The 22306-nt window shown below is 40.1% G+C and overlaps 1 pseudogene; it reads right to left on the bottom strand.

Annotated features, from left to right (window-relative positions):
* Window positions 1-538: 538 nt before the first annotated feature.
* On the bottom strand, window positions 539-21864 carry LOC118994236 (mitochondrial-processing peptidase subunit beta-like; annotated as a pseudogene).
* Between the last annotated feature and the right edge of the window lie 442 nt (window positions 21865-22306).

Here is a 22306-nt window from a genome sequence, read left to right as displayed (position 1 = left end):
GAAAGACACTCAAGAGCAAGTACTGAATGTAAGTAGAGCCAAGAAATGACTTAGACAACCTGTGTTGTGTGTGTATTTTTACAGTAAAACTGAAAATACTTCACAAATTTGTGTTCTTAAAATAAAGAACTGTCAGTAACCAGAGGGGAGAGGGGAGGGGCTAAGACAGAGAAAAGGGGGAAGGGTTTTCAGGAGCATGTATAAAGGACACATGGACAAAACCAAAGGGGGACAGGACTGAGGGTGGGAGGTGGGTATGGGATGGGGGGAGGGGTGAAACAGAGACAACTATACTCGAACAACAATAAAAAAATTATGGTGATGATTTGAAAGTATGCTGTTCCAGTATAATTTCTCAAAGATCTACCATTCACTGTGGTAGTCTTATCCTTTGAAAGTCTGATGCAATATTTCATTCAAATTTCCAAGTATGTATATTCATTTTTATTTTTTTCTCTAGAGATTAATAGCTTAGGACTTGCCAATCCCTGTTAGTTCTATAAATACAGATGTTTAAAATATTTTTATTAGGATCATTTTAATCATGAAGCCAGCACATATTACTGTGAATGGAGTTAAAATCTGGAAGTTGCTCAGTGGGACCACCAGCAGCACCAGCAGGACTCTTATCATAAATATATTTGGTACACACTTCTCAGATTTTCTCAGCATTCACAGCTTTAACTCTTGCTTCAAGCAGAGGAATGGGAGTTCTTCTATCACAGGATAACCATTGCTTACCAGTATCTTCACTAATTGGAGTGGATACATTGAGTTGGAACAACATGTTTGTCTTCGGGTTTTTGGCTCATGCAACTTCACTTTCAGTGACAATGGTACAGAGTCACATCCGTTCTTTTTGTTTTGTTTTGTTTTTAAATATATTTTATTGATTATGCCATTATAGTTGTTCTAATTCCCCCTCTTCATTCCCCTCCACCCTGCACACTCTCTCCCCCACCATTCCCCTCCCTTTAGTTTATGTTCACATATCTCAAGTTCTTTAGATTCTATATTTCCCATACTATTCTTGCCCTCCCCCTGTCTATTTTCTAGCTACCGTCTATGCTACTTATTCTCTGTACCTTCTCCCCCCCCTTCTCCTCCTCCTACTTCCCTGTTGCCAACCCTCCATGTGATCTCTACTTCTATGGTTCCGCTCCTGATCTAGCTGTCCTCTTGGTTTGCTTTTGTTTTAGGTGTGGTTGTTAATAACTGTGAGTTTGCTGCCCTTTCACTGTTCATATTTTTTATCTTCTTTTTCTTAGATAAGTCCCTTTAACATTTCAGATAATAAGGGCTTGGTGATGATGAACTCCTTCAACTTGACCTTATCTGAGCATGCAGCATGTCTGCAATGGTGGCTGGTTTACAAACCATATACATTCCCCATAATCCTGTAGCTGTGTAAGAAGTGTTGGAGAACTGGAAGCTATGGGAAAGGCTTCCATGACAGGTAAGCTGGGCCAGCTAACTAGATAAATTCATTCCTCCTCCTAAAGAGCAATTACAGCTGCCAATCAGTGTGTTTGCAAACATGCGACATATTGTATCTGGACATGCCCAACCAACAGCTATCATAAAGTGTGTCAAAGGAATCTTGTCACCTCCCACTCGAATCACACTTCCTGGGACTGTGCAGTGAGCCAGAGCTGGCACTTCTGCTTTGCATGTGGCCCAAGAGTCTCCAAAATGAAACTTAGATAACTGGAGTAGTTCACCATGGGAAATTCCTCCAGCAGTAGCAAGTACTACCTTTGGCCCTTTATAATATGTGGTTATATAATCCTGTGAGGCTTTACAACTTATGCATTTTATATTTTAAGATGGTCCTAAAATCGTTCATTTAAGCACAGTATTTTGATAAACTGTGGCATGAAGATACTAAAAAATAACCTCGGGCAAATTGGTTTCGACTTCCTACATCTCTCTAAGGATTATTCCACATTCAAGTTCAATTTCTTGAGCTTCTTAGTGGCAGCAAATATTTGCCTCTTGAAGATTTAGGTGATTTTTGAAAACAGCTAAGTCACTGGGAATCAATTTTGATGACTAAGAAATAGCATTGAGTTACACAATATTAATTGCTTGTTTACAAAAATTTAAAGGAGAACAAGATGGCAGCAGGGTGTGTGGAAGCTACGCTAACCTTCTTCCGGGACCAAACTGGAATTACAACTAAGTTAAAGAAAAATCATCCTGAAATACAAACTGAACACTAGCTGGAGAGAAGCCTTATAACCAGGACAGACAGAAGAAACCACCTCACCACCACGAGACTGGTAGGGAGTGTGGAGGTGGGAGAAGGCTGGCTGGGCTCTCACAGGAGGCAGCTGAAGGTCCAGAGGGATATTTCAGCTTCTGTGGGGTTCACCCTGAGAAGTGTGGGGTCTAAACCTCAAGGTGGAAATCCCAACCTAGAGCACCAGAACTGGGAAAGGAACCCAAATAACAACCAGCTGTGAAAAGCCACAGGGTTTCTGTCTGTCAGGGAGTAGTGGCTAAGGATGAAGAGAGACTCTTAAAAGGGCCAACGCACAATATTTCGTTTGCATCTGCTTACCCTGGACTCCAGGAGAGAGAGGGCAGAGTGGACTGCAGAGTCGTAAGGCGAGTCTGGGGTTGGTGGCTGTGGGGAGAGAACTGACAGATCAGCCACCAGGATCCCTGTGCTGAGTCATTCCCCATAGGGCAGAAACCATCTCTCTCAAAAACAGTACTTCCTTCCATGTGCCATCAGCACGAAGGGAAGCAATGGCCCCACATATAGGAATCTCTGTTGCCTGACCCTGTGGAGCTTAAGCCGGGCTGCTGAGTGCAGCTGAAGGCAATCACAGTGATTAAATCTAATAGCAAAGCTGATTCTCTAGGAGCTCGGAGACATTAGCTGAACTCCCTCCGTGACTGGTGCTGGTGAAAGCAGGCCATTGTGCACAGCTTGGCTCTTTGGGCAAACACCCAGACCCAACAGCAGAAGCTACAAGCTGTGGACTGCAGACAGCTTCAACAAGTTGCCCAGAGGCCGTCACAGGCAGTATCTGACATACACTACACCAACGTCTGGGCAGATCTACCAAATACCTAGAAACAAATACAAAGCAGCAGCCAAAATGCAAATACAAAGAAGCAGGCCCCAAATGAAAGAACAAGAGAATTCTCCAAAAGAAAAACTACATGAAATATATACGAGCAATTTATCAGATAAAGAGTTTAGAGTGATGATTATAAGGATGCTCAACAGCATTTAAAAAGGCATACAAACCATAAAAAAGGACAAGTTAGATAAAAAATGCAATATAAGAAATAAAAAATACACAAGAAGGAATAACCTGTAGGTTAGATGAAGCAGAGGATCAAATGAGGAAATTGAAAGACAAGGTAAAAAAAAAAGACATACAAGCAGAGCAGCAAAAAGAAAAAAAGAACTAAAAAAATGAGGAGAACTTAAGGACACATTTAGGACAACATGAAGCATAATACTATCCATATCATGGGAATACCAGAAGGAAAAGAGAGCAAGCAAGGGATCAAGAACCTATTTGAAGAAATAATGACTGAAAACTTCCCTAATGTGGTGAAGGAAACAACACGTGTCCAGGAAGCACAGATAGTCCCCAAAATGGATCCACGGGGGTCTACACAAAGACACATCATAATTAAAATGGCAAGCTAAGAGACAAAGACAGGATATTGAGAACTGCAAGAGAAAAGCAGATAGTTATCTACAAGGGAGTGACAATTAAACTGGCATCTGATTACTCAGCAGAAACATTCCACATTGGCTGCACCAGTCTGCACTCCTACCAACAGTGCACTAGGATTCCCTTTTCTCCACATCCTCTCCAACACTTGTTTGTTGATTGTTTATGATGACCATTCTCACTGGTATGCAGTAGTATCTCATTGTGGTTCTAATTTGCATCTTTCTAATGGCTAGTGATGCTGAGCATCTTTTCATAATAACGCCAAGAACCCTAAAACACCAATCCAAAAGAACCTATGCACCCCAATGTTCACAGCAGCACAATTTATAATAGCCAAGTGCTGGAAGCAACCTAAGTGCTCATCAGTAAATGAATGGATCAAAAAAGAACGGTACATTTACACAATGGAATTCTATGCAGCAGAAAGAAAGAGGGATCTCCTACCCTTCATAACATCATGGATGGAACTGGAAAGCATTATGCTAAGTGAATAAGCCAGGCAGTGAAAGACAAATACCATATGACCTCACCTTTAAGTGGAACCTAATCAACAAAACAAAAAAGCAAGCAAAATGTAACCAGAGACATTGAAATTAAAAACAATTTGACAGTAACCAGAGGGGAGGTGAGAAAAGATAATGTGGGGAAAAGAAGGAAACATTTTCAGGAACAACTATAAAGGACACACGGACAAAACCAAGAAGTGGGGTAGAATCAGGGGAGGGAGGTGGGGATGGCTGGGGTGGCAGGGAGTGGTCAGGGGTAAATGCAGACAACTGTACTTGAACAATAATAAAATAATTAAAAATAAAAATAAAAAATATTTCAGGCCAGAAAGGAGTGGCATAAACTATTCAAGGTGATAAAAAAACAAGGACCTACAATCAAGGTTACTCTACCCAGCAAGGCTGTCATTTAAAACAAGGAGAAATAAGGAGTTTTGAGATAAGAAAAAGCTGAAGGAGTTGCTTAACACCAAACCAGTACTGCACCAAATGTTAAAGGGCTTGCTTTCAGAAGAAGAAGAGAAAGAAAAAAACAGAAGTAAAATAGTTTAACAATAAAATAGCACTACATATGTTTCTGTCAATAATCACCATAAATGTAAGTGGTTTAAATGCTCTCACCAAAAAACAGAGGGTAGCTGAATGAATAAGAAAATAAGACCCATAAATACGCTGTCTCCAAGAGACCCACCTCAGATGAAAAGATACACACAGACTAAAAATAAAGGGTTGGAAAAAGATAGTTCACACAAATGGAAAGAAAAAGAGTTGGTGTAGCAACATTTGTTTCCGACAAGATAGACTTTAAAACTAACACTATAGTAAAAGACAAAAAAGGACACTACATAATGATAACAGGAGCAATCCACCAAGAGCATATAACCCTAGTAAACATCTATGCACCCAATATGGGAGCACCTAAATATGTGAAGCATATCTTGATAGATATGAAGGAGAGATCAACAGAAATATAGTTATTGTCAGGGATTTTAACACTCCATTGACTTCAATGGATAGATCTTCCAGAGAGAAAATCAACAAGGAGGCGGCAGCCATAAACTATACACTAGATCACATGGATTTAATTGTTGTCTTCAGAGCATTTCACCCCAAAGCAACAGAATATGCATACTTCTCAGGTGCACATGGAATATATTCCAGTATAGATCACATGTTAGGACAAAAAAACAAGTCTCCATGAATTTAAGAAGACTGAAATTATATTCAAGCATCTTCTTTGACCACAATGCTATGAACTAGAAATCAATCAAAAGGACACTGAAAAACATGCGAAGACATGGAAGCTAAATGACATATAATTAAATTATGAACGGGTCAACAATGAGATCAAGGAAGAAATCAAAAGATAGCTTGAAACAAATGAAAATGAGAACAAAACAATCCAAAATGTGTGGGACACTGGAAAAGAATCCTAAGGGGAAACCCATAGCATTACAAGCCTATCTCAAAAAACAAGAAAAACCTCAAATAAACAATCTAACTTCACACTTAAACAAACTTGAAAAAGAACAACGAGCAAAGCCCTAAGTGGGTAAAAAAGGAAATAATAAAGATCAGAGCAGAAATAAATGAAATAGAATCTAAAAAAAGATACAAAAGATCAATGAATCCAAAAGTTGCTTCTTTAAGAAGATAAATAAGACTGCCAAACCTTTAACCAGGCTCATCAAGAAAAAAAGGCCCAAATAAATAAAATCAGAAATGAAAAAGAAAAAATAACAACTAACATCAAGAAGATACAAAGGACTGTAAGAAGATATTATAAACAACTATATGCCAACTAACTAGACAACCAGGATGAAATGGATAAATTACTAGAAACACACAATCTTCCAAAACTCAATCAGGAAAAATTAGAGACTCTGAATAGACAGATTACACCTAGTGAAATTAAAGCAGTCATCAAAAAACTGCCCACAAACACCCTCAACCAGATGGCTTCACATGTGAATTTTACCAAACATTCTGAGAAGAACTAACACCTCACCTTTTCAAATCAGTTCAAAAAATTCAAGAGCAGGGAAGGCTCCCAAGCTCATGCTATGAGGCCAGCATTATCCTAGTTCCAAAACAGTATAAAGACTACAAAAAAAGAAAATTATAGGCCAATATCTCTGATCAACATAGATGCTAAAGCCTTTAACAAAATATTAGCAAATTGAATCCAGCAATGTATCAAAAAATCGTATACCGTATGTGTAAATATGGGGTATTTATTCTGGGAACATAGGGTTGGTACACCATCTGCATACCAAAAAATGTGATTCACCACATAAACAAAATGAAGGGAAAAAACACGTGATCATATACATAGATGTAGAAAAAGCATTTGATAAGATCCAACACCCATTTACAATGAACACTCTCAGCAATGTAAGAATAGAGGGAACATAACTAAACATAATAAAGGCCGTATATGACAAACCCCTGCCAACATTATACTGAACAGACAAAAACTACAAGTGTTCCCTTTAACACTGGGAAGAAGATAGAGGATGTCTGCTTCCACCTCTCTTATTCCACATAGTACTGGAGGTGCCAGCCACAACAATCAGACAAAAAGAAGAAATAAAAGGAATCCAAATTGGAAAGGAAGAAGTAAAACTGTCATTATTGCAGACAACAAGATACTGTTTGTATAGAACCCTAAAGATTCCACCAAGAAACTACTAGGAGTGGTAAATGAACTCAGTAAAATAGCAGGATACTAAATCAATATCCAGAAATCAGTTGAATTTATATATCTCAATAATGATCTATTAGATAAGGACACTAAGAAAACAATCTCATTCACAATTGCTTCAAAAAGAATAAAATACCTAGGAACAAATCTAACCAAGGAAGTAAGCGACCTGCCCTTGGAAAATTGTAAGACATCTAAGATATTAATAAGTGGAAGTACATATCATGTTCATGGATAGAAAGAATTAACATCATTAAGTTGTCCATGCTACCCAAAGCAATCTGTAGATTCAATGCAATTCTTATCAATATTCCAATGATGTATTTTATAGAACTAGAACAAATATTTCAAAAATGTATATGGAACCACGAAAGACCCCAAATAGCAAGAGTGATCTTGAGAGAGAAGAACAAAGTTGGAGGAATCACACTACCTAATACCAAACTATACGATAAAGCCATAGTAATCAAAAGATCTTGGTACTGGCATAAAAACATATATCTCAATAGAACAGAGAGCCCAGAAATAAACCCATGCCTTTATATTCATTAATTTTTGACAGAGAAAGCAAGCACATTCAATAGGCTAATTGAATAGTTTGCTCAATAAATGGCACTGAGAAAATTGGACAGATACATGCAGAAAAATGAAACTATACCAACCTTTTATGCTACAAACAAGAATAAATTCAAAATGGGTTAAAAACAAATATTAGACCCCGAGCCATAAAAATCCTAGAAGAAAGAAGCAAATATATCTTCTCAGGCAAGGGAAATGTAAAAATAAAGAACTGTGAATACATCAAACTAAAAAGGTTTTGCACAGCATAGGAAAAAATATTGTACAGCAAATGAAAAAATAAAAGACAACCCACTGAATTGGAAAGCATATTCTCTGATACATCTAATAAGGAGTTAATATCCAAAATTTATAAAGAATTTACAAAACTCAACACGAAAAAACAAACCACCCAATTAAAAAATGGACAAAGGACCTGAACAGATGCTTCTCCCAAAAGGACATGCAGTTGGCCAATACACATATGAAAAGATGCTCAACATCACTAATCATCAGAGAGCAGCAAGTTAAAACCGCAATGAGATATCACCTCACACAGGTGAGTGTGGCCATCACCAATTAACCTACAAACAACAAGCACTGGCAAGGATGTGGAGTAAGAGGAATCATTTGGTGCTGTTGGTGGGAATGCAGATAGGTGCAGCCACTGCGGAAAGCAGTGCAGAGTTAACTCAAAAAAATGTAAATGTATCGTTTGACCCAGCAATCCCAACTGTGAGAATATATCCAAAGCAACCCAAAACACCAATTTGAAAGAACATAAGCACCTCTATGTTCTTATGGAGTTGTTTACAATAACCAAGATATTGAAGCAGCCCAAGTGTCCATCAGTAGGCTGAGTGGGTAAAACAACTATGGGACATTTACACAATGGAATACTACTCACTCATAAAAAAGGAGAAAATTTTACCCTTTGTGACAGCATGAATGGACCTGGAGAGTACTGTACTACGTGAAATAAGCCAGTCAGAGAAAGACAAATACCATATGATTTCACTCCTATGTGGAAACTAATGAACAATCTAAACCAGCAAGCAAAATAGAGACAGACTCATAAAGAGCGGGCTGAGAGCCACGGGGTGGGGGAGAGAAGGTTTGGGGTGGAGGGATGGAGCAAAATGGAAAAAAAGGACTCATGTAGATGGACAATGATGTGCTGATTGTGGGGAATAACAGAAATAAATGGTAATGGGGAAAAAAGCAAATGAAATTTTAAAAATTTAAAGATGTAACGAACAGTAATAAGTCTAACTTTAACGCAGTGTATAATCTGGTCCCGAGAGTAATTTCGACGTCCAGGTATGAGTTCCAGCACATCTTTTTTTTTATAACAGCTTTATTGAGAAGTAGCTTATACATATAATATCCATTAAAGTATCACCAGATCAAAGTAATGAATACGCACATCCCCCCAGATGTTTCCTCGTATCCCTTTTAATACCCCCCTTCTGCCCCTCTATGTCCCATCACTCTCACTCACTCCCCTAGGCAGCCACTGATTTGCTCATTCAGTTCCTGTAGATTCATTTTTAGCACATTTGTTAAGTCATCTGTGTGTGCAATGGTCCCCTCTTTGTGACATGTTAAAAATTCAATAATATTCAAGATACTCCATAAGTAAATATATACAATAAACATACCTGAGATTTCTGGCTTCAGAATTTTGTGGTCAAATGCCCATTTATACCCCCCACATTCTCTAACTTACTTCCGGTCCTCAAACCCTTTGGGTCTTCCCTACCATCTCTGTTTCCCAGTTTTGTCTCTCTGTGGTCCTCTGGTTGGCTTATCTCAACTTCTATGTCAGGATGTTTCTCCCCTCCAATGCCCTTTAAACATTTGCTCTGTTCAGCCCTCCTTCTTACTAACACTGGCATTTCTCTGCCATTCAACTAGGGGAGTTCAACTCTTGTTGAGTTCTTTGCAGAATGCAGTAATTCTTGATCTTGACTGCACATTCAAATCATCTGGGAATATTCTCAATGAATTGATCTTGGATAGGGCTCAGGAATAAAAGCCCCACCCCCAATTATCCTAATGTTTATAAGAATTGGCAGCCTCCTGATCCAAGCGTCAGGCAGTTCTGCATAGTTTTAAGAACTGATTTTGTAGCTCTCAATATACAGTTCTCATGAAAGGAGGTTGCACAAAGGGCATCTTTTCAGCGTATAAGTGGGAAAGACTCAGAATTCCCAAGATGCACATACAGTACTTACTTTTTCTATAAATCCCAATGAGGAATGCAGACGACCATAGTCTTAAATTTTAATATTCCCCTACTATCCACCCTAAAGCTTGGCCTTATTTTGATTCCTTAAAACTATGTATTTCAGATAGATTTTCATTACCTCTTAATATGCAAGTCCAAAACAAACTGCACCACCTCTCCATCATCTGATTTACTCCTCCTCCTCCTAGTGCTTTCCGTTCCATGAACGGCACCACCCTGCCATTAGGCTTCATCTGCCCGAGTCAAAACCTCTGGATGAGCAAGTTCACCACCTCCTCACCCCATTCACAGACAAGTCCTCTCAATGCCACCTCCCTAATGTCTCAGATTTGGCCACTCTCCCCATCCCCACTACACTGTTTTCGTTCAGGAAACCATCATCTCTTCTCTGGATTACAGCAACATCTCCCTAACTCTTAGCTCCCCCTAAAATCAGAGCATGCACATAGCCCACAGCCAGCGGTGTACTGCCCTACTCTCCTGCTCCGGCTGCCCACAGGATAAAGTCCAAGCTGCTTAACAAATCTCACTTACCTTGTACAACCTGGCCCTCCAACCTCTCTACAATAGCTAATTTTATGTGTCAACCTGGCTAAGCAGTGGTGCCCAGTTGTTTGGTCAAACACTAGACTAGATGTTGTCACGCAAGTATTTATGGATATAATTAACATTTACCATCAGTTGACTATAACTAAAGCTGATCGCCCTTGATAATGTGGGTGGGCATCATCCAATCAATGGAAGATCTTAGAAGCCAAGACTAAGGTTTTGCAAAGGAGAAGTAATTTTATGCCTCAAAAATCTGACACAGAAACTCTACATGAGTTTCGGGTTGCTGGTCTTCCCTGAAGATTTAGAACCCCAGACAGCAGTATCTGCATATCCTGCCTGCCAGCTGCTGGCAGGTTTCAGACTTGCTAGCCTCACAGTCATGTAAGCCAAATATATATAGAGAGAATGTATATATATATATACACACATATATGTATATATAAGAATTCTATAAACATATAATGTATATATAAACTATATCACATATAATACATGTATATATTATATATGCATGTATATTATATATATATTATATTTAGAGAGGGGTTTCTATCTCTTACTAGCTCTGTTTCTCTGAAGATCTCTGGCTAATATATTCTCCAAGCTCATTTCTAGTTGCCCCCACCCCCATCCACATTGCAATCTTCTACTTTCACACAAATAATACCCTTAAACTAAATCCTGAACATCTCAAAGATTTTACAAGTGCATCAGTGTTCTAGGGTCTCTCCAGACTGAAGCCGCTGTGCACAGAACTCCTTTGCCCTTCCCATCATGGACTCACAGTCCAAGGCCTATTTAGGTCTTTAGTTCATTTAAGATTTCTTCTAGGGAGCTTTCCTAATCCTTCCATGTCACCAGGGGACTATAATGAATGTTTTCTTTATAATTTGTCTTCCTTCTCTTTTACAGTATATTTAAAGACCTATTCACATATCTATTTCTTTTTCAGACTAGTAGTTCTTACCCTCTTTGGAATAAAGCTGCCTCAGAGATATGATGAAAGCTATGGAGGCTCTACTCATAAAAATGCAGATACATACCATATTTTCCATGCACCCCTATGCTAGAATGCCAGTTCCTTAAAAGCAGGCACAGTGTGCACTCAGCGCTCAGCCAACCACTTGGTAAGCACTAAAAAATGTACCAAATGCATAACCATGTTTATTAGAACCAATACACATACAAAGATAAAACACCCATGGCTAAATGTCTACTTAGTTTGAATTGTATAGCCCTCAAGTTATTTCAAGAAAATCTTAGACTGAAGAGTAATTCAGAGGACTCAGTAAATAATTTGAAAATCAGCCCAATACCTACATTAACTATGCAACCCCATACCAATTCTATATACTGGTGCATAACTCCTGGTCCTGGTTTGTTCATTTGTTTATTTGGAAACAATAATTTGCTACTTTATGGTCATATTATGGTTTGCTTCAATTAAAAAAAACTTTATAATATACATACATAGATTAAAATCGAAAACCACAACTTCAGTTTTTCACATAGAAAAAAGCACCACTCTGAAGGCAAATTGCAAAGATTCTTCTTTTATCTGTTATGCCCATAACAAGAGCTAGAGAAAGTGAGATAAATACTGTCATGCCCTGCTTGGTGTCCTGTCACAAACACACAAAAATGATGATGTGTGAATTCTGATTACATCTGTTGTACTTTGTGATTCCAGATAATCCCTCTCAACCCTTTATCAATCACGTGCTCTGAATGAAGCACAGTTTAATCCTCGCTTCCCTTCTCCACTGCTAGGACCACTGCCCTAGTTCGAATCCTTCTGAAATCTGACTGAGGTTATTTCTATGGTCCTGCCTCCCAGCTCTGTCTTCTTTCACACCTCTACAGGCTGTCCTGTATGCTGCGGCTGGAGTATCTTTAAAAAAGGGACAAAAGAACATTTCTAATTTGTCAAATGATATTGCTCAAAGTTATTCAATGGCCCATCATTTGCTGAAAGAAAAAAATACACTCTTAGTGTGGTATTCAAAGTGCTCACCCACCTGGAGCGAACACTTAGCTCTAGTCAACCTACCTAGTCATTGTTCCCTGAACGCTTTTTCCCAAAGGGTCTACAGGACCTGATCTTTCACATCACTCAGGGTTGTGCTGGGAAGTCATCTATTTAGCTGATTTCCCTCATCACCCCATGAAGACAGTACATCTTGTCCATCACTCTCTGTTCCTTCATCCTGCTTTGGGTTTTTTCCTTTCAGCACTTACCCCTGTCTGGTAAGCTTTATGTATTTGTTCACTTCTTCACTGTCTCCCTCCCTTAGAAGGCATGATCCATGAGGACACTGGCGTAATCCAACATCTTGCTCAACACTCTATCCCTGGCACCTAGAATAATTACTTGGCTCATTCACCATAGGCCCTTAATAATTGTTACTGAATAAATGAATGAACCTAGTCTAACTCTATTCTTCTTCTCACAGTAATGCCTCAGATAGGAATATTCTTCTCTTCCTATATTACTTGACGCAAATCACATCCATATTTCCAGTCCTAGCTCTTCAACATGAGGCATTCTTTCTCTGTTCCCACCATTCTCCAGCTCCCTCCTGGGCAAGAGCCACTTATTCTATTTTACTCTATGTAACTGGGTAGATAGGGAAGGTGACTTCTTCTCCACTACAGCTGTTTCCTTCTATGTGGAGTGGAGTTCAATGAGTATTACCAAAGAGGCCCTTTTCAGTCCCTGGACTCACTTCTCTCCTGCAGTAGTGAGCTCCTCACCTGACTGGTAATTTGGGGAGGCTCCGTTCAGATGTCTCATGTTCCTTCTTAGGAGTGAGCTGCCTGCGGAGGCACAAGGTCCTCTCCCTCTCCTCCTGGCACAGCAGCTCTGAAGGGACGCCCGACTCCAGTGGTGAGGTTCCCTCAAGTCTGCTAGCTCTCTCACACTAAGCTCCATACTCCACCCTGGCACTGACCAGTAGCAAAGAGAGTCTCTTGCATGTCTCACTTTTCAGAACTTGGAGAGCAGAAGGGGAAGAACACTGTCACTTACAATGTTTCATCAGACCTCCCTCCCTGGTGCACCCAAAGCACCCAAATGCAGAGGATCTCAAATACTTAGAAAATTGAACTGAACTGAGTTGTTTTTTAAATACAGGTATGGATTTACATCACAGATCATACTCTCTCACCTGTGACCAGCAGCCAATATTTTCAGGCGATACGACAGACTTGGGGATGGGGGTCAGTTTTAACAACATGGGTGTTTCCCTAGGTAGTGTTGACTATAGGACTGGGTGGCTGACCTAACTTCATTTGCATCACATTGTAACGGCATGAACTAATAAGTGCAATAAATACTTGGTGACTAAAAATGAAGTCAATGAAGAAAAAATATTTGGTGTGAATTTTACAACACTGAAACACTCCCACTGCACATTCAATTGTGCGTTTTAAAACTGTGACAAGTTGAGAATGATGTCTATTTAATTAAAATACTTGTTAGGTTAATATGCTTTTTAAAATAAAAGTGTTCTCTCATAGCAGACAGACTGTTCCAAATCACTGATGCTTTCACAAAACCCCGAAAGAGCTAATTCTGTAAATGGGCCCTCTAATGGGTGAACAATGTCGCTCTTGCAGTGTATTCTTCTCAGCCTGGCAACCCACAGGGTCACTGTGGTCACCAAGCACTTAGATTACATTAAAGATGTATGGAATGAAATAAAGATGGATTTCATGAAATAAAATAAAAGCAAAATAAGTTCAGGCTCTCCCATTAGAAGAAAAAAAGACAAAAAGAAAGCGAATCTGCTCACCTGAAAACACATCAAGTCTTGCAGCCCCTGCATCTCTGGAAACAATATAAAAATATCATTGTTTCAATGTGAAATTATTTTTAAAAGCACATTAATCTGAATCACTTATGTGAAGTATAACCTATTGTCATGCGACAAACAATGAAGAAATCCACTTAAATTGCTTCAGGAACAAGCTAATTACAAAAGTGTTTCACTTTGCATTTATATACTAAGACCTATGATCACTCATAATGTGAGAATGTTACCAAGCCTGAAACTCAGAAAGTTTAAAATAGAGGGAATTAATGGTAGTTTCACAAAAAGTTTAACAAAATAGACACAAATATTTTTTAAAACTGATGGGAGAAAAATCCAGAAGTCAGAGCACAATTTTCATGATATATTTTAATTTTTTTTATTAAAAAGAAAAAGCAAATTACTAAGCAATAATGTACAGTATAAACACATTTTTAAAAACATATATAGTATACATGTGCATACCTGTAATGAAAGAAATGAAAATGTTCACAGTGGTTTTCTGTAAGGCAGAGATTGGGAAAACTATACAGCCAATGGGCCAAATCTGGCCCACCAACTGTTTCTGTAAATAACTGGAACACAGTCACTCCCTTTATCGACATATTGTCCGTGGCTGCCTTCACACGACAGTGGCAGAGTTGAGTAGTTTCTGCAGAGAACGCGTGGCCCACAAAGGTGAAAATACTTCCTATCTGGCCTGCTACAGGAAGAAGGCTGAATCCTACTCTATGTTATAAGATTGCTGGGTGAGTTTCTCTTTTATTTTTTTCCTTACTTTTCTGCAACTGACAGATATTATTGGTGCATTTTTTAAAAGATTTTATTTATTTATTTATCTTTAGAGGGGAAGGAGAGAGGAAGAGAAATATCAAGGTATGGTTGCCTTTCGTGCGTCCCGGGCTGGGAGTTGGCCTGCAGGGAACCGGTCTGCAACCCAGGCGTGTGCCCTGACTGGGAATTGAACCGAGATCCTCTGGTTCGCAGGCCCACGATCAATCCACTGAGCTACAGCAACCAGGGCCTATTTGTGCATTTTTAAAATAAAAATTTAAAAAGGAAAGGAGAAAGAGCCACAAGATCCTGGCTTCAGTATCAAGGAATGAGAAAAACAATGAGAAATAACATCTTAGATGTGGAAGAGGACATAAAAGGACGCTCAGAATAAGAGAAAACAGCCAGTCAGTCCTACGGGAAAATCTGAGTTTCTCCCCAAATTTCCAACAATTCCAACCCCAAACTACCCCATATAACACTGAATGTGTACACTGTACTTGTTACACATGCCTGGTTTCAAAGTTAGCCCCTTATCTCCTTTCTCTAACCAATTGTTTCTCTAAGCTCCTCTACAAAGAAAATCTGGTGGTAGCATTGCCATTTCTTGCACAATTTCTATGTGTCAGGTAAGCAGTGAATGAAATGTTTTTGAACTATTTTTATTTTGAATATTAGAAGGATTCTCTTCTAATCTTTACCACAATCGCATGAAACTTAGGTATCATTATTTCCATTATATAATTACACATTTTACAAAGTACCATCTATACAATAGGTGCTCAATAAATGCCACTGAACTGAAAGTTTTCAGAGAAACAGTTTCCTCACACAGAAATTCCATGGGTACAAGACACAGAACAATAATTCGCCTTTACATCATATTAAGACCTTGCATCATAGATTTTGTAATTTAGCCCTGGTAAATTTCTCTCTGAATAGCTGCTGGATTTTGCAGAGGCTCCTCACCACACCTTCCTGTACAGCCATTTATTTTTCTTTTCTTTTTACAGCATTCCTTTAAAATCTTCCAGTTCTAATTTTGACAACTACAGGAAATCATCAAAACCTTGAATAAAGTGATATAAAATAACTTTTAATAACACAGGGACTATTTAAAGGCCTTCCTTGTAAGACCTACTGAGCATCTTGAAGTCTATAAAACAGCTCCATTTGACGTCAAATACTAGCACCCAAGCAGCGGTGGTAGAGCCAAGTGTCCACTGAAGACAGAGGAGCTGAGCTCAGACTGGCCGTGGGGCCACTGGGAATGGCAAAGCTGAAGGCATAGACTGGTCCTGAGAGAGCACCTGCTACCCCTGATCCCGCTGAGGAATGCCGCCTCAAGGTTGCTACCTGTAAACAGATATGGGGTACCCAGATTTTTTACACGGCACCTCCTATTTCTTAAACTTTGCAAACCATTCCTTCTTTTCTTCCTTTTGTTTATAAACACTGTGTGAACTTTCATTATGAACCAAACAAACGTGAGACAGGCCAGACTTGGTCAGGGGCTGCGTATATATTTAATGATTTGAGAGAGAGAGAGAGAGAAACATAGATGTGAGAGAGAAACATCTGTTGGTTGCCTCCCGTGTGTGCCCTGACTGGGGATCAGACCCACAACCTTCTGGTGTCTGGGTGACCCTTCAACTAACTGAGCCACTCAACCAGGGCAAGAATTGCTCTATTGATCACATCTCTCTTACTCCCTGAGTCTGAAGCCAATCTTTCTTTGCCAATCACTCAATCACCCTCTGCTATGTAAACTGTTCCCATTGTTCTGTTCTACATTCTGATTTTACCTGCCCACCATTGTTGAATGAATGAGTGAGACAATTTCAGAGGAGAAGACAGTTGGCAAAACAGACAAATGCATTCTTTCAGAGTAACAAACGTCAAAGTTGAGATTTGTTCTTTCAGAGCTACAGATATCAAGTTGCTGCAAATGGACATTCAGTAGGACAAAGGTCTAACGGATACAAAAGGAGCCTTGCTTCAGAGCTGTGGGCAGAAGCAAACAGCTGCAACCCTTATCTCCTGTAGAGAGAGAACGACTAACTGAATGTTCATGAGTTTTGGCCCCCATCCCTGTTTGCTCCCTCTAAATTGAGTTCAGGACTCTCCTAACCAATCAACTTTATTTTTTATCTCCTCTCCCCTCCCTTTCTGATAACTATAATTCCATTAGTTCTACAGCAAATTTCATATAAGGATGAACTAGTAACCTTTTACTTAGTGCAGGGCTGTGCAGAAAGCTCTGGATGGCTGGTTACCTGAACACACCCTGCCTTTACGTTTAGTCATCTCCCTTCCTAGGCCAAAAATGGGAGACGAATGCAAACAGCTGAAATCTATTTATGAAGCTGTGGCAGGGAATTTAGGTCTCTCTACTGAGATCCCTAACCTAACAACTGCCTACCACTACCTGGGTCAATCGCTTTCTGCAGAAGAGGCAAGTAAAATCTACTGTTAGAGAAAAATACAAATATAAAAAAAATCAGGTGCCATAATCAATTAGCTGAAAAACTGACTCCTTCACAAGCCCCCACAGATACACTTAAATGGGACTTGAATTGTTAAAGGGATTTTTTAAAAGATTTTATTCATTTATCTTTAGAGGGGAAGGGAAGGAGAGAGGGAGAGAAATAGCAATGTATGCTTGCCTGTCATGTGTCCCCCGCTGGGAACTGGCCTGCAGCCCAGGCATGTGCCCTGACTGGGGATTGAACCACAATCGTCTGGTTCGAGGGCCCGCACTCAATCCACTGAGCTACACCAGCCAGGGCTTAAAGGGATTGATTTAAACATTAGTGCCTTTGTCAGAAACAGTAAAATGGGGTAGAGGAGTTCTGCAGCCAGACAGCCTAAATTTGAATCTAGCTCTGCCAAACAGCAATTGTATGACCCTGATCAAGTCACCTCACTTCTGTGCATCAACTTCCTCATCTGCAGAACTGGGATAATTACCACCACTTCAGAGTGTCGTTGTAAAGACAAACGTGCTAACGTCCATCCATAGGGTGCCGTAAACAAGGTCTGATACACAGTAGGAGAGCAATACCAGTTATCTATTTTCTCTTTCACTATGAAATTTGCTTTGATGCAGACTTTAATAAATGCCCCAGTGCAAATCTAAATTCTTGGTACACAGTATATGCTGACACATACCTCAAAAACATCAAATGACCATCTGCCGTTACATCATTACTAAAACAGAAACAGACATCCAATTTACCTGAATTTCAAGTGTGATCGTAAATACAGACTGGATAAATATGAACAACTCTTCCTTTCACTTGTTCTTTTTCCTATAAAACTATTGTTTTATAGAAAATCAATTCCTAAAATATTGCAGGTGGGAAAAGACATTATCTTTTTATCTTTAGTTATAACAAGACCCGATTTACGTCGCGAGGTTTCCCACAATCACCTTGGTTCACGGACAAGCCTTACCTTGCGTTGTCCAGCAACTCCGCCAGTGCTCCGAAAAGGAAACTGTGCGTGGTGCTGACGAAAACAACAGAGGGAAAGCCAAAGTTAAACCAACTCTGGAATCAGTGTAAGTTTCAAGAAAGTTGCAGACAAATGTTCCCCAGGTCCAGACGGATAATCAATTCGGGAGTTATTCCACAAACATCTTTCTCAGCACCCTCAGGATTCGGAAGTAGATGCATTTCATTACAAAGCCAGGGCGGGGAATGCAGTTGCGCAAACAGCTTTTCTACGCCTGACGAAACGAAGACTTCACGGGCTTCACTGCGCTCAGAGCAAATGCTGACATTTGAAACTGCTTTGTAAACCCTTGCTCAAGTTTTTTCAAATATTTTTTGTTAAAGCTATATATGTAATTTTAAGGCCAAATTATTTCTGAAAAATCATGATCAAAAAACCCTGGCCCACAAAAAGGCCCTCAGATTCCAACTGTAGGTACTGGCAGGACACCCTGTGTGCCTCCATAATCTATATGGTTCTGCAGAACCTTTTCACTTCTGAAAAGCCTGCTTCTTAAACAACCTGGCAAATTACTGCAGTCGCTCTGTTCCCACCCCCTCACGCCAGGTCCTGGATAACAGAACATACCACACAGCCATCTCTATTCACACTTTGAAGGCTGAATAGTAATCTGTGGGTGAAATCAGAATGCCTTCAGGGTCTCACACTTGCTTTTCATTTCCTGATGTGGATATTTCAACCAGCAACTTTATCTCAGCATTAAGGGGAGAGTCAGCATGCAGTTTTCTTTTTATATTTAGTAAAGACGGGGCAAAGCAATAGACCCCCTTTATCAAAAAAATGTGCTCATCTGTACAAAAGGAAGGATCATGTGCAATGTCTCAGAGATTTTAATAACTTAGCCCACAGGACAACAGGTTGGCTGAAAACTTTCTCTAAACATATATATACAATTATTTTTATGAAATTTTAAACTTTAAATACGTGCCAATGAGGGCTTTCTTGACTCAAGTCTGCTTTCGAGTTTGTAATTTAAAAAAACTACTGAATACCACTGTTGCAAAAAGGTGTTCTTAACTCAGAGAGCTAACATGTAAAAATCTCAAATAAAGCAAAAGAGAAGTGTAGGTGATACATGTTACAAAAGCAGCTTTTAAACCACAAATGTTTCTAATAAATTTAAAACACATGATTGGACAGACAAAAACTCAAACAATCCTTCAGGAAAGTCATTGCAATCGCTCTGACAAAAATAAATACTATACAAGTTTCTGTATGATTTCACTCAAGAGATTTTACTGTCTGCCTGTCATATGCCAGTGTGGGGGAACAGGGTTTTTACCCTTTGGGAGCTCAAGCTAGTGGGAGATATGGAAACTACACAAGTCAGCAAACTCATTAAGATGACGATGACGTGATTAGGTGCTGTGAAGGAAGGCAGATGGGGAAAAGATGCTGGTTCAGAGAAGGCATGAGTCAGCAAGAGACCCTCTTGATAGAAAGTATTAAACAGTCCTGAAGGATGAGAAGAACTTGGTCCTTGACAGAGCCAGAGTGGAAACTCTCCAGCAAGAGCAGAAGGTGCAAAGACCTTGACGCAGAAAAGAGCCAAGGAGGCCAACCTGCTGTGGCTATGGGGACATGGGAGCTCACGGTGAGATGCAGGATGGCCGGGTTAGGGTTAAGGGCTGTACTCGGTTTACATGCACCTGGAAACCACTGTAGTGTTTGAAGAATACGGACATATCTGGTTTACTTTTGTTAAAAGCTTCCACCGACAGCTTCAGGAAAATGGTCCACAGGGGAGGAAGAACAGGAAGCACAGAATCCAGTTTAGAGGTGACATGGAGGAGCCCAGAAGGGAGATGGCAGTGGTCTGGACCAGCTGGTGGTAGTGGAGACAAAGCAGGATGGACGAATTTGAGACCTAGTTAGACAGAGCACGAGGATGACTTGCTGACGATGGATTGGTTCCTGAGAGGAGCATGGCGGGGGCGGCCAAGCAAGGGAGAAATAAAAAGCATTTCTGTTTTTACTAGCTAGGGGAGGTGAGAAGATGCCAATCTTGTATCTATTTTGTTCCAGTCCCACTTCAGTTCTCAGTTGCTTCCCGTTCGCAGTTGCTGTTGCTTTTGTTACTTAGTTACCAAACCGACAACGGAGAGGTTTGCGGAAGGCAGAGGCTAGAAGGCAGTAAGACTTGCAGGAACTCAACGAAACTGAGGCTCTGCAACCTTCCTTGCCAAGATTAAGGACACAGTCCTACCAGCGCTCAGCTTACAATGTTTCTAAAGCTGAACTCAAAATTGCTATTTCTTCAGTTGTCTTTCACCGCTGTTAACTCTTAATTATCTGTCCCATTCCTTCTCTCTTGAATTATTCTCCATGACAGAGAAATAAAACTAAATCTCCTGAATATTGCTTGTTTTACTCTATTTTCTGTAAAAACTGCACTGTCCCACACAGCAAGGCCAGCTTCCCCTGGTTTTCTCTACACTTTTCTATGGTTTCAAATCTTCTACATCCCTTATAGGAGCAATTTTCAACCAGTGTTGCCGCAACACCTTTTAAAATATACACTACCTGACTATTTAGCCAGGGGCACTGACCTCTTTTCCCTTAGACTGTCAAATTAAAAAATGACAATGGCCCACACAACAGTAGCCATCCACCGTGAATGAATTAAAATTATACTGACTTTTTGTAGATTGGCAGAAAATATGTATTTTTTGGTGTGCTGCAGAATTTTAATAATCAGGTTAGGTAGGTGTGCCATGAGATGAGAAAGGTTAAAAATCGCTGCTTCATATCAGTACTTTTAGCAAATCCAAATTACTAAAAGATACCCCCCCCCAAAAATAACATACCATTGTGAACTACCCAGCACTAGCTCCTATATGCTGCTGTGTTGGAAATTACAGATGGATGAGAAAACTTCTGTCATCTTCCTCAGCAATCTGAGCCTCTGAAATAACACCTCATCAGTAGCCAAAAGGCAGCCAGGCCTGACCCAGAAGAGTGCCTCTGTAATAACTAAAATGTGAGAATTCTATCCTCAGAAAGGTTACATTTTTGGAAAGCCTCTGGAGGCCACAGAGGCTGGAATCAATAACTACAAATTGTTCTCTGGAGGCAACTCTCATCTCTAAAATGTCAGTACATTGGGCAAGGAAATCACTAGAGACAGGCAACTTGGGTGGAATGAAGGTTCTGCTGGCCTACAACACGTAGTTTTGTTCAATATCAGATATCCCTACCGCTTAGTGTTAAGGGGGGGGAAGGGAGAGATTAGTCTGGCCCTGAATATGTATCTTTAACACTTTTATCATTTCTTAAAACATAAACCATTTTAAATAAATAAATAATTTCCATAAGTCAATGATTCCAAGTTCACTTTTTTTTTCAAATCAGCTATTTCACCAGATACACCAAACTTTTCACTATGAGACCCTCCCCTGTTCAGCCTGTGCCGAGTCACTCACGAGTTGGCATGGATGAAATCCAGATGCAGCTGGGCCCGCCGCAGACTAGCATACTTGTCACCCATGTCCTCCAACGCGACCAGCGCAGCCTAAAAAGACAGGAATGTCCAGCCCCGTAGCTGTTCGCCTACGCCTAGCCGACGCCCACGCCCACGCCCTCGCCCACGCCCTCGCCCACGTCCTTGCCCTCGCCCACGCCCACGCCCTCGCCCGGAAACTTGCCAGGCGAACTCACGCTACAGTAAAAGCTCACTCCGTGCTGTAGGCTGATGTCTGGCAAGGTCCAAGTTGTTGCTGGTTTTGGATCCACCTTTTGGGCAAATGAGACATCCGAGCCAAGCTGCTCCTTTGGAATTGAGATTTGTGTTGTTATCCTTTCATCCCCCAACTGGGAAATGGAGTTCAAGGTTGGGGTTAGAATTTGGTCAGAAATGATTACGCATGTGCACGCGCGCGCGCACACACACACACACACACACACACACACACAATGTGACAAATCGGGAT

Source organism: Sturnira hondurensis, unplaced genomic scaffold, assembly GCF_014824575.4.
Source record: "Sturnira hondurensis isolate 20B ecotype Veracruz unplaced genomic scaffold, ASM1482457v3 Scaffold0000880, whole genome shotgun sequence".
In the NCBI taxonomy this organism is placed as follows: Eukaryota; Metazoa; Chordata; class Mammalia; order Chiroptera; family Phyllostomidae; genus Sturnira; species Sturnira hondurensis.
The sequence above is the reverse complement of the archived record's forward strand: the minus strand, read 5'-3'. Positions and strand labels throughout refer to the sequence as shown.